The sequence below is a fragment of the Microcebus murinus genome, chromosome 1 (genome assembly GCF_040939455.1).
Source record: "Microcebus murinus isolate Inina chromosome 1, M.murinus_Inina_mat1.0, whole genome shotgun sequence".
NCBI lineage: Eukaryota > Metazoa > Chordata > Mammalia > Primates > Cheirogaleidae > Microcebus > Microcebus murinus.
Window position 1 is genome coordinate 95856221 of NC_134104.1, and position 17415 is coordinate 95873635.

Here is a 17415-nt window from a genome sequence, read left to right on the forward strand (position 1 = left end):
GCCATGTTTTGCTTCTGATTTTTGACTTATTCAAAACTTTCTTCTTTTTGATCCAATTCTAATAATTGATATTTCCATTGGCTTTTCATTCAACCTGAAAAGAATAGGGTAAGCAATAGCCTATGATGTTTATTACGTATAATTGTGAAAGGATATTTTGTAATTGATATTAAATATGAATGTTTCAATATTTCTATAATTTAATTAAAAGAGTGAACTACCCATTGAAGACCATAGATAAACATTAATTTGTCACAAAGATCCTAGTGAGTTCTTTCATGCAATAGAACTTCTTAAATTAGACTTGGTTTATTTTTCTATGTAAAATTAAAAAGGCCCACTTTGTGGTATTAATGGCTATTTAAAACAAGTAACCAGTTAAAAAAAAAATAAGGGTTCTTAGTGGCAGAGAGTAACTGGACTCTGATCTTTCAGTAAGCAATTATCAGGTTACTACTAGTATTAAGGGTGAATAAACAACAAGATAATGAGTCAATTGTTCCATAAGGAAGCCAATATTCTAGTGATAATTGAGAGTTGACTGGCTTGTTTCATAGTCAATATCCTAGTGATAACTGAACCTTCACTGTTTTATTTCTTAGGCTCTGAAATAAGCCAATGTTCTTATAGTTTAATCATTTACATGAAATCAAATTAAACCAAATACCTTATGTCAGCCTACTTTCCCATGAATTGCTGAAGGCAAAGATATTAGGTATACAGTTTTAAGTATATTCACAATTTCCTTATGCACTTGATTCACTTCCTTACATAAACTCTGGAAATAAGAAAAAGGAAAATGAGGAAAATCTCATTGCCTAATGAAAACAGTAATCATGTTATTTCCCACAGTTATATTATTTTGGGAGTTGTTTATTCCTTATGAATGAATTTAAGTAAGACCTGAGAGATGAAAAAGAATTCCAAAATTAGATTCAATCTATTTCAATAAAATGACAATTTTCTTCAACACTTGTACTTGATAAATATATATTTAAATAGTTTCAAATAATCTAAGCATAAAATTTAGATGCATATTTAGTGACAGATTTTGTTTTCAATTTAGGAATATAATTTTTAAAACGTACAAAAAGTTTTATATTCATTATTCAAAGTCAACAGGATTTTACAAATGTCAGGACAGACTACTCTCCCAAAAAAATTTGATCAAGACACATAAATTACACATGCCAATGAGAACATTTCTATCAAATATTGCTTGTGAGTAGGCCTACCATGCAAAGTATCTTCTATACTACATATATTATACGCTTCTGGAATGATACAGCCTTAGAATTTCAACCACATGCAAAAACCTCTCATCTAATGAAAATTTCTGAGGCTAAACAAGAAAGTGACAGTAAGAAGCTGTTTAAATTTAGATCATCATATTTATGTTATAATTTCATTATCTCTATTATTCATTGTAACTCTATTATAACATAGGGGCAGCCTCCTGACTAATAGGCAACCAATATAGAATCTAGGAGGCAATCTATAAGGTAGTCAATGGGAAGATGAGAACATTCCATTCCACAAGACTTCTGTGGAAAGGTTACAAATTCAAATGCCTATAATGGCCAAATAACATTTGTTAAAATATTTGTAATTTTTAAGAAAAATACTTGAACATAGGTACATAGGTAGTATGATGTGTAAGTTATACCCCAGATGAGTTAATTTGCTTATATCAGCCTCTCATCCTCTAAGGTAGTTAGTTAGCATTTAATCAGAAAGACCTAAGACGGCTACTTTAAGTACTTCATGCTATCCATATACATATAAGGTTTTGCTATTTAGCAAAATAAAGATCACAATATTCTTGTGAAAGCATTGAAATTCATATTTTGCAGATTGCCTAAAATATTTGTAAGAGATGTTTTTTATGACACACCTCACATTCTCTCAGCTTCATCTCTAATTCTAGCAACCACTGCAATAAACACTCCATGCAGTTTCCATGTAGTTTATAAATATCAACATTTTACCAAATTTTATATGCCTTTTATTCTTTTTAAATTTGAAATATGAGCAAAGTATATTATATATCAAAAACGTATAGCCATTCTTAGCAGACTGGTAATCTGTGAAACATTGATTTCTGTTAGGTGTTACTGTTTTCCCCCTGTGCTCAAATAGGTTAAGAGAGTACTACTTAAAGTAGATTAATTAATTACCAGACAACACTGAAAAAATGGCGTTGCTAGTAAATCATCTAACACAAAAACATCCCAGCACAAATGGTATCCCAGCCCCATTGTTTGCTTCTTGCTTGACCACCTGGGGGATTAACTTACTTTTTATGAGCTTTCTTTGCAGAACTGGAAAAATATTGACCAAACAGAAAAGGGCATGTACTCTCTCCTTCTTTCAGCACCTACCAGATCACATTCCAAGAAGTCAGAGAAGACCAGCCTAACAGAAAACAACTGTTCTGGAAAACAAACTACCTTATGTTATCATTTCACAATAACAAGTGTTCTGCTCTGTAAAATTCCAATAAAAGCCCAAGCTACTTATCCTTGGGCCAGCATCCCTTCTTCAGTTAATGCTGCACCCTTTCTTCCCTTGGAAAGTAAACTTTTTGATTCAAAACCTATCTTACTCTTTGAGCCAAGAATTCTTTCTCAGTCCATGGTACAAACACCTCTACCACAGAACACCCACCCACCTCCACCCACAAACCACAGAACATTTAATGTGTGAAAGAATATTATGACTATGGAAAAAAGAGACTCCACAAAATGTATGTTTATATTACTCACACCTAGAAAAATACACATAGACAGGAGGAAGCTAAATACACATAGACAGGAGGAAGCTAAAGCCAGGTTTTAACATGATAATGTAAACAAAAAATAAAATCTGAGCATGCCTCCCACCAACTGAATGGATCTTCACTTGGCCAAGGCGATCCTCCAAAACTGTAAAAACTGAGTTCCCATCATTGATAGGAAAGGAGGTCATACACGCCTCAATTTACCTCCACCCTTTTGGAGTTTAAGCACAGCTCACCAACATTAATGTTAAAATAGAGATCTAAGACTGACAAAACAGACTCTTTGTGACAGTAAGATACCAAATTATAAATAAGGCCTAAGGTCATGCAAATCAAGGGTTAAGTTACACCTGCAGGCCATCAGTCTTGCTGTTTTGACTCACTTGGTGTATTGAGGATTACTGTTCAACCTGACTCTAGCATGGCACCGCATGACAGATAACAGACCCCTCTGTCACATTGTCTTGAACATTCCTTTCTATTGACTCCAAGTTTTTGGCAAAGCATAACTCTTTCAACCAAAGGCCAACTAAGGAATCCCTAACCCCACCTATGACTTGTAAGCCCCCTCTTTAAGATATTCTGCCTTTTGGAGGCAAACCAAAGTATATATCCCATATATTGATTTATTATTTTACCTACAATTCTTGTTCTCTTAAAATGTATAAAACCAAACTGTAACCTGAGTGCCTCAGGTGCACTTTCTCAGGACCTCTTGAGACTGGTGTTTTTCCAGGATGCGGTCACTCATATTGGCTTGGAATAAACCTCTTTAAAATATTTTACGGAGGTTAGTTTTTCCATTAACAGCAATCTATATCTGGTTTCTAGTTTATAAATGCTCAACAAGAGCAAATGCTGCATTGATAAATAAAAGAGAAAAAGCAAAGTGTTATGTGTTTTCTCCCTATATTTATAATTTTATAATTTTTATCTTTATTGTCAGGAAAACAAAATGATTCACTTAGGTTAGGGTTTTGGCCACCAATATCTTTATCAACTGCAGAAAGATTTTGTTATGCTCTTCAGGATATAAAATAGGAATCTTCCCTGATTAGTTTTTCCAGGAAACTGAAAATGATTTTCTGAACATATTTATTTCTCTCTGGCACAGCACATGATTTCTGAATAAGGATGGAATCTACTTGAATCCTTCTTTAGAGCACTTGTGTACTGAAGATAATGAAAATATTTCCCTATAAAATACACTTCTTTGACATATTTTATGATGGTTCTTCAAAGGGTCTACAAACAGAAATAGCCCTGCAAAGTTGTCTTGTTGGGGAGATTTGCATCTGTAGAGAATGGGCATTAATGCAGCCAGGCATTCTCAGGACAAGAGGGTTTCTCTGGTCCAATCTAGGAAAGATTAACTGTGAGTTTGACATTGTTAATGGTCTGAAAGAAACATTTGCTATCTATTCTCTCTGAGAGTTGCTACCTATTAGGTTACAGCTACATAAGAAGAACACCTTTGTGGGCTGGGTCTCCCCCCCTTCTTGCTCTCCTATAACCTGTTTTGCAACTATAGCCCATACTGACAGGATCTAAGCTCCTATTCTTTCTGCAACCTTAAGATGGTATACAAGGTTATGAACACCAATGGAGTGCTAGGGGCACCAATCTGTGGTTCTCTGTTGTATTTATGTTAATACATTCATATGTCTTTTCTACAATTAATCTCCTTTTGTGAGTTTATCTTTCAGTGAACCCTCTGAGGGTGAAGGTAAAGCTTTCCCTTGGCCTTTACAGTACCTACCTTTTCCAGGCAGTGATCCTGGAGTAGCTCAAACAGAACAATGAGGTTACAACTACCGATTCTTACCAAAAACAGTGCAGCAAACAAAAAGTCAGTGAATGACAGAAGTTCTCCTCACTTTGCAGGATCAAATTGAGAAAAGAAAAGAACTTTAATCAGAGAAATACAAGTCCTTTTAAATTATCAGGACCAGAGAAACATTGAAATGAGACAGCAGCCCTGTCCTCCTTTCTCTCTTGAGCTATGTATTCATCTGTTGAAAGTGGTTGATATTGCCACAAGTAGTTGTAAAGTAGCAATTCTTCATCAGACACTATAATCCAGACCATATACCTTAACAAGGTATAGTCAATCACTAATCAATGTTATTTCTATAAACCAATGAGTATTCCACCAATGTGTAGCAATCCACTCTCTGTCTCCTCCCCCTCCCCCTTTGCCTTTAACCACTTCGGGACCAGAGTCGACTAGTCGACTATGATAGCCACAGATAAACGCCCACAACAACTTTAGCAGACAGCCGTGATATGACTTTTCTAATTTTTCATTTATCAAAATAAAATTGTGAACATTTAAAACTAATGTAATGAAAACATATATGTAAATGTTACCTAGTCTGATTTACATTACAAGTAAAGCTGCCTGTAAAGTAAAACAAGTTTTCAGTGCTTTAAAGCTTTCCTCATCACACAAGAGCAAACGCATTCGTTGTCAATACACAGCACAAACTACTGTGCGGACTATGAGTGCAGGCTGTGGGCAAGCTTTCCGCCGGTGAGTGTGGTACCGAAATGGTTAAAAATCCACTTGTAAAAAAGGTTTAATAGAGCTCCTATCTAAGATTACCTGGGTCTGAATCTTCTGGGCAACTGTCTTTAATTTGGATCAAGTAAACCCTTTAAATTATATTTTGTGCCTCAGGCACTTCTTTTTAGATCAACAAAGTTAATTTTTACCACATCTCATTTTTTCTTCCTATTGACACCTTTCTGAATGGTGCAACCCTCTACTAATTTTCTTTTCAAACTTCCCTAAAATGGAACTGACTAGGTTTCATGTGGCCCTTAAGTAATTGATGTTTACATATTAAGAAAATGATTTTCTGATATAATGAATTTACTAAAATAGAGGTTCTATTTCTGGAGAAGCCAGGGGAGGATTATAAAGATAGCTACCACATTTAGCTATCTTTGGTAATGTGGATGAAAGAATTCAATAACTCCACAGTTTTGTTTATTTTCCCCCGTGTTTTGCCTTTTTCTTCACCCAAGTCTCCACTTTGTTTAAGTTCTAATAGAGCTGTATGTACATTTGCCCCTGAATATGCTAATTTATCTACTTGAAGATCTACTCAAGAATATTGATGTGATAACGCATATTTAATACCTTACAGAACTGTAGTACGCAATCCAACTTTGATATCTATCATGAACTCTTTAAATAGATGTACCTGTTGCCATCTCTTAGAGTAAGGAAATTAATTTGAATGGATCATTGGACCATTTGTTTGGTCCAATAATACAGCACTCTAAACCGAAGTTGCCTGAAATTAATCTAGTGTTTCCACAAGGCTCCATCCATTTTCTTTATTATCTTTTGTAATTTAGTTGCTTGTATTGTAACAGACAAGTAAATTTAATAGTCTAACAACAAATATATATCCAATATAATAAATTATTCTCTTTGTAAGAAAGTATAGACATAACATTACATTATTATTTTTAGAACAATGAGACAGTTATTACAAAAAGACTCATTACCTATGGCAGCACGTAGTTTATAAACTGTTATGATACTCCTCAAATTAAAAAGGCATGTTTTATTTAAAGTTAGCATCATATTATGCTTGTCTTTCTCATAAATTACCATTTGTAATGCTTTCTAGTATGAAGTTTCCAGGTATTTTCTCATTTAAAAAATTAAACTGGGGTCATTTAATTTAAATATTATTTGTACCAAATGTTGCTTGTTTTGTAACATGATAGATAAACTGGTGGCTCCCTGTATCCACAGACACCTCCCATATGGAGAAGCTGTTTTCTTCATCCCACAGTGTCTAACCCTGGCACTTTGGGTGTTGCAGCTATAGCCAAGTTCAGACAGCCTACTGGGTAATTGCAACTCAGTGGCCACTGTCTGCATGGATGAGTTCTTACTACGACATCACAGATGGCTGGAAACAGATTCGCTGACTGTAAGAATTAGCAGAACACCACTCATTGTGACTTAAAATATTTTACAAGAGAAATGATAAAGTAAATAGCTGGATCTAATAATTATTTAATTTCCAGACATTCATATTATAAACACAATTTTTAAGTATCTATAATATTAAAATTATTTAACTTAGTAAATGTCAGATTTAAGGAAAACTTTTATAAAGTCTGTACTGAATCTAGGTTGGATCGGTGGCTCATGCCTGTAATCCTAGCACTCTAGGAAGCCAACGTGGGAGGATCATTTGAAGTCAGGAGTTCAAGACTAATCTGAGCAAAAGTGAGATACCATCTCTACTGAAAATAGAAAAAATTAGCCAGACAATTAAAAATAGAAACAAAAAATTAGCTGGGCATGGTGGAGAGTTTCTGTAGTCCCAGCTACTTGGGAGGCTGAGGTAGGAGGATCACTTGAGCCCATGAGTTTGAGGTTGCTGTGAGCTAGGCTGTTGCCACGGCATACTAGCTTGGCCATGGCACACTAGCTTGGGTGACAGAGTGAGACTCTGTGTCAAAAAAATAATATAAAAAAATAAAACAATAAGTAGACCTCATGGCATAGCAAGAAAGTAATTTGAATGTTAGGTCTGGATAATAGGAACTGATTCCCACCCCACCTACATCCAGCATGTCTCCTTCCAACCCCAAAGAGACAAAGTAGCAAAACTGATTGATCTGGGTCCCAAGACTGTGAAAGCCTCCTCATGGCCCGCTGAGTCTACCATTAGGTGGCAAGATGCTGCACAACCGAGTAAGAACTGTGCTTGCTCTTGAGAATACACACTTGGAATCTTGTAGAAGTTGGATTTTATTGCTGTTTGGTTTAATTTACCTATCTGCTTACCCCCCATAAAGAAGCAGTAACATTCAAATTAATTTCTTGCTATGCCATGAGGTCTACTTATTGTTTCAGTCTAGCTGGTCAGCCTGTGGCCCGTTCTTTACAAATTGCTTTTCTTCAGTGGCTTTTCTTCAATTGCTTTTCTTCAATGGCAGATTCCATACTTTTCCAATTCTATTTATAATTATAAGTTGAAGTTGAATAACACTTGTAGTTAGAATATGTTGGCATTGTAGGCTTATAATTACTCTTTCAAACAGATTTGTCCTAAAATGAAAAGGTTGACTCTCAGTCCTATTTTATCTGAAGGTAGAAGAGCTCTCTGGTGTATGCTAGTCCTTTCCACTTCAACCACCATGTCTTTGCTCCATGCTTTTTTTTTTTTTTTTTTTTTATGCTTTGTAGTTATCACATTCTCAATTTAGTTTCCTTTCAGCAATATAGGTAGACATAAAGAGCTTAGATTTCCCTGAGAAATTTTACTTTCTCTTTTCTGAGAACGGCTGGTTCTTTCTATGGGTTGGGAGACAACTAGTTGGAACAAAGACATAGTATAGCTGTTTTTGTCAGTAGTCTTTTAATTATTCTGATCATTATGCTTGCAGTCCATTTCTCTCCACACTCCACAATGTTTGTCTATAATTTGGTTATTATCACACAAAATATGGGCTATGATTTCTTCTGCTCTGTATTCACTAATATATCACATTTGTGTTCCATTTATCAGGAAGGAATTCAGCAAATTTTCATGCTACTTTTGATACCTATTCCTCTAAATTTTCAATGAGATTTGTGGACTTTATCTTTCTTTTGGCACAACTTACATCAATAGAATTTTAGGAAGTAAATTCATGTGTTTTGTCTATCATCTTGAGCTAGAAGTCATCTTTTCCTAAACTTAGCCATCATCTATCCATTATCTATCTGATGCTCATATACTTTGAATGTCAAAAAACAGAGGACTCCCACATAACATTTACTGTTCTTTGAAATTTAAAATTAATTATTAAAAAGCTCACTCTATGTAAGAAAATTGAGAGAATTATCAAGTTATAACAAGGCGGAAGAATAGTTAATTATTTTTACTATTTATTTCATATCAATCTCAAACTAAGATGAGCCATTTGGTAGCGAACATCAACTAAAGTAGTTAATATTTGAGTATGTAGGCATTAACTTTAATTAATAGTGGATTTTTACTTAGAGCCTAAGAGTAATTAGAAAATATCATATAATAATTATTATAAGAGGATATCTTCAGGCTATACTTATAATTCTAGCTCTCTTGCTAGTTCCATCACATCTTCAGTTACTTCAGCTACTAAAGTCTTGAACTCTTCAAAGTCATCCAGGAGGATTGGAGTCAACTTCTTCCAAACTCTTGCTGATGTTGCTATGTTGACCTCCTCCCTGAATCATGAATGTTCTTAATGGCATCTGGAATAGTGAATCCTTTGCAGAAGGTTTTCAATTTACTTTAGCCAGATCCATCAGAGGAATCACTATTTATGGTATCTATAGTCTTAAAAAATAAATTTCTTAAATAATTAGAGTTGTAAGTCAAAGTTGGATACTCCTTTATCTGAGGGTTAAAAAATGAATGTTGTGACAGCAGAAATGAAAACAGTATTAAATTCCCTGTATATCTCTATCAGAACTCTTAGGTAGCCAGGTACATTGTCAATGAGCAGCAATATTTTAAAATAAATCTCTTTTTCTCATCTGTAGGTCTCAACAGTGGGCTTAAAATGTTCAGTAAACCATTCTGTAAATAGATGTGCCATCATCCAGTCCAGGCTCTATTGTTCCATTGGTAGAGCATAGGCCGAGCAGATTTAGCTGAATTCTTAAGGACCCTAGAATTTTCAGAACAGTAAATGAGCATTGGCTGCAACTTAAAATTACCAACTGCATTATCCCCTAGTATAAAAGAGTCAGCTTTTGACTTTGAAGGTTTGAAACCAGGCATTGACTTTTCATCTCTAGCTATGAAAGCTTTGAAGCCAGGAATTAACTTTTCATCTGTAGCTAGATGGCATTTTCTTGCAAAAGTGGCTGGTTTGTCTACATTGAAAATCTGTTGGTTAGTGTAGCCACTTTAATCAATGATCTTAGCTAAATCTTCTGGATAAACTTGCTGAAGGTTCTAAATGAGCACTTGCTGCTTTACTCTGGACTTTATGTTATAGAGATGGTTTCATTTCTTAAACCTTATAAACCAACCTCTTCTGTCTTCAATCTTTTCTTCTGCAGATTTCTCACCTCTTTCAGTGTTTATAAAATTAAAGAGAGTCAGGGCTTTGCTCTGGATTAGGTTTTTGTATAGGGAATGTTGTGGTTGCTTTGATCTTCTTCCTAGAATACTCAAATCTTCTACATATCAACAATACACTGTTTTGCTTTCTTACCATATGTGTGTTAACACTTTCAATTTTCTTCAAAAACTTTTCTTTTGCATTCCAACTTGATTAAGTATTTGGCACAAGAGGTTTAGCTTTTGGCCCACCTCAGTTTTAGAAATGCCTCCCTCGCTAAGGTTAATCATTTTTAGCTTTTGAATTAAAGTGAGAGACGAGATTTTTCCTTACACTTGAACAATTATAGATCATTGTGGGGCTATTTCAATATTGGCCTAATTTCAATATTGTTGTGTCAGAGAATTGGGAGGCCCGAGCCTAGGAAGACAGATGAGGGAATGGCTAGTTGGTGGAGCAGTAAGAACATATACAACCTTTATTGATTATGTGTGCCATCTTATATAGGCATGGTTTATGGTGCCCCAAACAATTACAATAATAACATGAAAGATCACTGATCAGAGATCCCCAAAACAAATAATAATGAAAAAGTTTGAAATATTGTAAGACTTAATGAAATGTGACATAGAGACATGAAGTAATAATGACACCAATTGACTTAGTCAACATAACATTGACTCAAATTTTCAATTCATAAAAATGCACTGTGAAGTACAATCAAGTGAAGTGCAGTAAAATGAGGTATGCTTGTATCTAGAGATTTTCTGTACCATATCTGCTGCAAATAAGTTCTCCTCTCCTCCCCTGTATATCTATCCTTTCATTTCAAATATCATATCAAATGTCAAGTCTTTCATTAAACTGCTTTTAAAATTTCAGCCAGATCTGAGGATCTCTGCTTGAAAGCCCACAGTATTTTGATCTGTGTTGTGACTCTCATTTTGCTCTTCCTTTTATTAAACATGTTTTTGTACTTGCCTGTTTCTTTTAAAAAATTCTTCTATCAGTGCACTTCCTTTTCTTATCTAGTTTCTATCCTACAGAGTATTTATTTTAGTGTCCTATATATTATAAGCATTTAAGAAATTGCAATCAAAATATATACTTATAATGTTCAAACTTTTTTCCAATATGCACATTGTACTTACCACAAACAAAAAGTACAAAGGATTAGATTGGCTGATTAAACAATAATTTCTTCTGATAAGAACATCTACTTATAAAATAGCCACACACACAACTCCACACACAAAGAATACTATAGAACTAAAGGCTAAAATCACTCTCAGAAAATATTTCTTTTCTATTCACATTATAGTGATTATGTTTAAAATTATGATCTGAGTTAATGAAAAAAAATTCTGGGATAAAACTAGGAAACCACAGGCCTTTTTCTGCTGTATCTTGTTATGTCAATTTTGGCAAAATTCCCTAATCTCTCTTTTTTTTCAATTTTCTCATCAAGGAAATGGAATAAATTCTCTCTTTGCTATAAGCCTGTAAAGTTGTTGCAATAATACATTGTGCTAATTATTTAAAACTTCTTTGAAGATTAGTAATCTAAAAATACAAGTTTTATTATTAGTTTTACATGGGGATTTATTAGCATGTAAAATTTTTCTTTGGGACTAGTGGCAATTTCAACAATGAAATACTAGGAGAATAAGAAGGCATCATTATTCATTTAAGTTATAAAACTTAATTTCCAGGCTGATATAATTAATATTTAGGAGTAAGGATAGCCCAATTTATTGGTTGGCATAAAGAAATACTACATCGCAATCAATGTTTCTGAATATGTAATTATGAAAATATGTTTAAACAATAGGGCATCAAAGTTGTTTTGTTTTTTTCATGTCTAGATTAAATTTGTTTTATCTTGATTAAGCATGGGTCTTCATCAGTCTGCAAGAACCCTGCAAGATTTGCTAGTGTCCCCATTGTTAGGGCTATCTATATTTTAAACGTTAGCTTTAAGGCATCCAGCCATTTATCTCATTTAAGCAAATCTAATAACATATGTTATATTAATAGATTATATTAAAGAGAATAATTAAAATAATAATGTAGTCCAACTAGCTGAAATTCTAATCAACATTATATCCTAAGTACAACATTTTATGTAACCTCAGTTAGTACCAGATTCTGAAGTGTTTTCTTTGGTCTCTCTCCTCAGAATCTTTTTATTCTCTTGAGTTTAATTTAAATCCTTGGAGGCTTGCCCCTGCTTGCATATTCAAATTATTCTCTTTCCTCTCCGGGCTTGCAGGTGGTTCTTAGTCTATTTTTGATTACTGATGTCTTTGATAATCTAATGAATTATATGAATCTAGTGTATTCTATCTTTACAAATATGCTTATATATTTATACATATACAATTCTGCATACAATTTTACATGGCTCCAGATCTTCTGAAGCCCATCCATGTTCTCTCTAAGGGACTGCCGATCCTACGTTAAAAGGCTGTGCTCAGGACCTGCAAACTCTTTTTTGAGACTATTTTTCTTTGCCAATTCCTTTTTCTTTATCCTTATAGTTCATTCCACACACAGTTTCAATTTTTGATTTCAATGTTATCAGTCTCCATGAAATGAACTCCTTGTCATTGTGCCTTGTTTCCTCCTGATCATTTCTATTACTGCCTATCACTAGCATTAACATTATTTGTTACCTCTAGCAAAAAAAATTTTTTTTGAAAGATTTGATGTAAGTTCACCATTCAGAATAATTCAAATTAGAATTTTGGAAAGCGCTTGTATTAATAAAAGGTGAAACCAAGGCAAGATGGATAAAATAAATGACAGGTCTTCTGTTGACTTCATTTTTCTTGTATATTTGTCATGATCTCTTGACCATGGCTATATACCTAGATTTCACATATTACTCATTTCTATTTATCTTATCTGAAAACTGAGTTTATGTACTCAGCTGTATTTGATATTTAGCAAGTATGGATTTAGAGTCTAATATAAAGCAGTAGGTATGATACTCAAATTTTATTTGATATGAATCTTAACAGCAACACTATCTAGCACATTATGAGAAGGAAAGTAGACACATTTATTTATAAAATTTAAAACACTTATTATAAATGACAAGGGCTTAATAAGTATTTCACTGATATCGCACAAACATGAATTGCTTAATTGTTCAGAGATACATGTTGGATGGGAAGTTGTTTATTCCACCTATTTTTACCTCCAAAGAAAAATATTCATTTTGAAGCCAGAAATGCCAGAATAAGTATTTTACAGTATAAATGATCATTTTTAATAGATAAATAGATATGATAAAGTTTTTTTTTTTTTTTTATGAAGTTGTTACTTGGGGAGAAGTGAAATCTATTTTGAAAGTCACTTTCAATTTGATGATTTCACTTCTGGTCAAGGTTTCCAAATTCCATTATCTTGCCTTGTGCATAAATCATGCAATCTAGAATTATTGGCTTTTACAAACACATGTATTTTATTTAGGAGTGTGAGAATGAGTCATTCTTTAAAAATAGCTGGATGCTTTTTATAAGATGAGCTATGAATTGTTACTACCTGATTGGAGATGGGAGGGGAGGAACAATGAATAAAATGTAAAGTGGATTTTGACCGTGCAAAATGTTTTGGTACTTTAGACCTTCAGTGTTTGCAGTTTTTAAATTCATGAATTCAAGTAGTCACAAGTAAGCGTATGTGATCATGTAGTAATTTGTCATTTTACAGAGATATAAAATTAGGAGTGTGGAATTTATAGCAGATATGGGTGTGGAATTTATAGCAGATATTGAAGCCAGCAGTAAGTTTAGCATTTGCTTCTCAAGCCAATTCTTGCTGCTCCCTGGTTAGTAAGATTCCAGTTTTTTTTCTTTTAGTAGGAGGAAATTATTTGGTATCCTAGGAGTCACATATTTAAAGATAAGAGATTCTCAGGCATGCTCCCTGAATGTCATAGTGTATTATAATATCAGCACCATCTTCTCTAAATTCAATCTGGGAAGAAAAACTAATCAAGCCAAATTGAGAAAGACTGATATAGGAGGATATACATAGATGTTCAGCATTACCTATCAATTCCATATTTTAAAGGGTATCAAGGAGCAAAACACTGGGCTAAGTGGAAATTATCTGCATTTTCATGTGTTTCTTACAATGAAGGGAACACTCCTTCTCCCTATAATGTAAGGATGAGTTGAGAGAGTAATAGAGCCAAACAATAATTTTTTGAGTACTCATGAATGTTATGAAGCCACTTTTTCCTATCTTCTTTGTAATGTCTACTAGAAAAGCTAAAAAGAAAAGAATCATATTACATAATCTTATAATATTAATATAAATTCCAGTCACGTTAATTATTTGTAAGAATAGAATTAGCTACAGTTTATTTAATATATAATATATGCTAGGTGGGTGCAATCTAATGAGCTAGGTAGATTTTCAAAAGAGCTTCTAAGTATTATCCTTCATGAATATAGAAAATATCACAAAAATCCTTGTATTAAGCCCAAAGATGAATAAATGGCAAATATAAACATGATAATCAGATAACAGACTGTATTTCTTCAATTAAACAAAATTAACACTTTTAAATTACTGAAATGAGAATACAATAACACGAAAATCACAACAGTAAAAATTTTCACTGAGACTTTTATTCTTTTAATCAATGGTCAATCCATGCTAGATATCTGCTAGGTGATAGGGATGTAGTGAAGAAAAAGGTTTTACTTAAAGTCTAGTTGAGATAAAAAGAAGAAAGCCTCACTAATAAGTCAGAGTGATCATGGCTACAACAGAGAATGTACATTTTACTTTGGTAGGTCTGAGTTTCTGGAGGCTCCTGAAAGCATATCTTCCTATGAGAATGATACCTAGACTAAAATCTGAAGTATCATCTCCATTCTATAGCTGACACTATTGTGACCAGAGAGCTTGACTAACACCTCCAAAGTTATACAGCTAATTGATGGCTGAAAAAGTATTTGAATTCAAGTATAGCATTCAGCTAATATTATGTCATTTACTTTGGCATAATTAAGCATACCAATATATATTATTCATTAACCAGACTGCTCTAAAACATAGAGGAAAAACAACATTGCTGCCTCTAGTCGACATTGCTTTTCCCAGTGAAGGTTTTGAAAAGAACTTAGACAATTCTATTGAGAATTAGACAATTCTATTGAGACAATTCTATTGAGAATTAGACAATTCTATTGAGAAAGGATCTTCATAATTCATGTCTAGCATACTTCAAGTTTCTCACTCTGAATCAGAAACATATGACCAACCACTCTTAAAGGACAGATTACCCTTATCTCCATGCACTGGCTGAGTTTCTATTTTATGTGGTCTTTGGGTCTGATTAGATGATGAAGCATTAGCTGATTGACATCCAAGAGTAAGGCAGTGTGGTCTCATTTCATGTCTATCCTGCCTTTCACTTTCAGATTGCAGAATTTCTAGATATGATCGAGAAGTCGAGGGCTAACTGATTTTCAGAAAGTTCTCCAACAAAGGACCTGTAAAGATCTAATATTGAAATAAGATCTGTGAAAAACTTTAAAAAAAAATAGTCCTTGCAAAAATAGAGAAAACATCATTAAGGAGGCTCAACTCAAGCTCAGGGAAAAGCAAAAAGTAAATATCAATATAATAATCAGTTAAACCAAAATTATATATTAGGGGATGATATGAAAATGCAATAGTCATAAGTATTCTTGAAGTGTTTGTTCATTTAACAAATACATTTGAGTGTTTACTGCATGCTAGCAATCTGCTCTGTGCTGGCAATGGAATAGGAAAAGAGATTGAGTTGAGAGTCCAGTGCAGGATTAAGAGAGGCAAACGGACAGTCAGAATAAAAGGGCTATAATGGAGTATAATTATTGTACTGACAAAATGTTTTTTTGTCAGGCATACCACCATGAAAAAAATGATATCTAAACTGATACTTGATTATAAGTAGGATTTATACATTTGAAAGATAGAGATCATTCTCTCAGTTTGGTGGAAAATCATGCATGAAAACAAGTGAAAAATGCAGGGAAGTCAAAGAACTAAAAAATATTTTATTGTATATGGTTAAACCATAACATTTGAGGGAAAGAGTAGCAAACTTTATGACAATTCATTGAGGGTATGATTTAGTTATATCATGTTTTAAGCCTAAGTACTTATCTCTAATGATTATTTTGAGCACAGTCTGATAAGTTTAATTATCATTTTTGTCATTTCTTGTATGTATGGTTCTGTAATAAAAGCTGTTATGCAAAGGGCAATGAAGAGCTCTTGAGGGGCTTTATAAGGGTGTATCTTAGTTAGATTTTCATTTTGGAACACTCTGGTTTCAGGATGGATAATAAATTAGAGCAGAGCATGATTGGAGAAAGGAAGCCAAGGTAGGAAGCTGAATGGAAGAAATACAGAGAGCCTGATATAGTATGGTCACTGGATGATAAAGCAAAGTGAGTAGATTTCAGAAAATTATAGGAAATATATAGGAAAATTATAGGAAATAAAGCAGACTTGACTAAGTGACTAATTCAAGGATGACCAAAGTTCAATGTCTTGGTTCAATGTCATGGCTTGGGTAGCTGGATAGATGAAAGTAGACAAGATGAATAAAAGGAAACATCTTCTGAGTTCACTTTTTACAAGTTGATTTGAATGATCTGTGGATAATGCAAGATGTATTTCCAATAACGATTAGCAGGACATAGAAGGTCCAACAAATTTGAATTAAAAAATAACCCTCCATAAGAAAATTGCATTCCATTACATAATATTTTATTTAAAGACGGTGTCAGACCATTATATAAGATTATTTCGATAAAATGTTTTTTAAATATGGGCAGCCTCCAAACTGCCTTTCCTTTTATATACATCCACATTCAGCTTATTCCTTCTCTTTTAAGAAAGAAAAAGTTCAATGAATTCTGGGAAAGGATCTTTTTCAAAATCCAGACAAATATTTACCAGACATTTTCAGATATGTCTGAATCCCAACTTTCTATGAACTAGTATACTTGATATGTTAACAAACAAAACCATCAACTACAACTACAGTCCAATATGGATATTTTGATAGGTCATATAAAGAAACTGTCAGTTATAACTAATATATTGTATGCTTCTCAAAAGTCTCAAATTGTCTATTGCATGCAGAGCTATTTTCTTCACCTTTTTAAAAGGCTTTATTACTTAATTTATGACACTCAATTTCACTGAGGTTGTTTGTATTAAGATTGCCAGTAATCCTTATCAAATATGATTCTTTGTCACTTCTTTCTTTACCTTTTATTAATAGTAGTATGTGACACAATTAGCCACTTTATGATACATGGAATTTTACCCCCTCCCCATGATTTCTGTGGTGTTTCTCTCTCCTTTTGTTTCTCTCCAAACCCACTGGCTGCTCCTACTCAGGTTTCTTCAATTCTTCTCTTCTTCTGATTAACCTATAAATATTGGAGTGCTCCAGGGAACTTTATTTTTATTTTCTACCTAAATGATCTTGTCCAGATCCTTAGCTCTAAATAAGTTTTACCTGATGATGGTGTGCAAACCTTTTT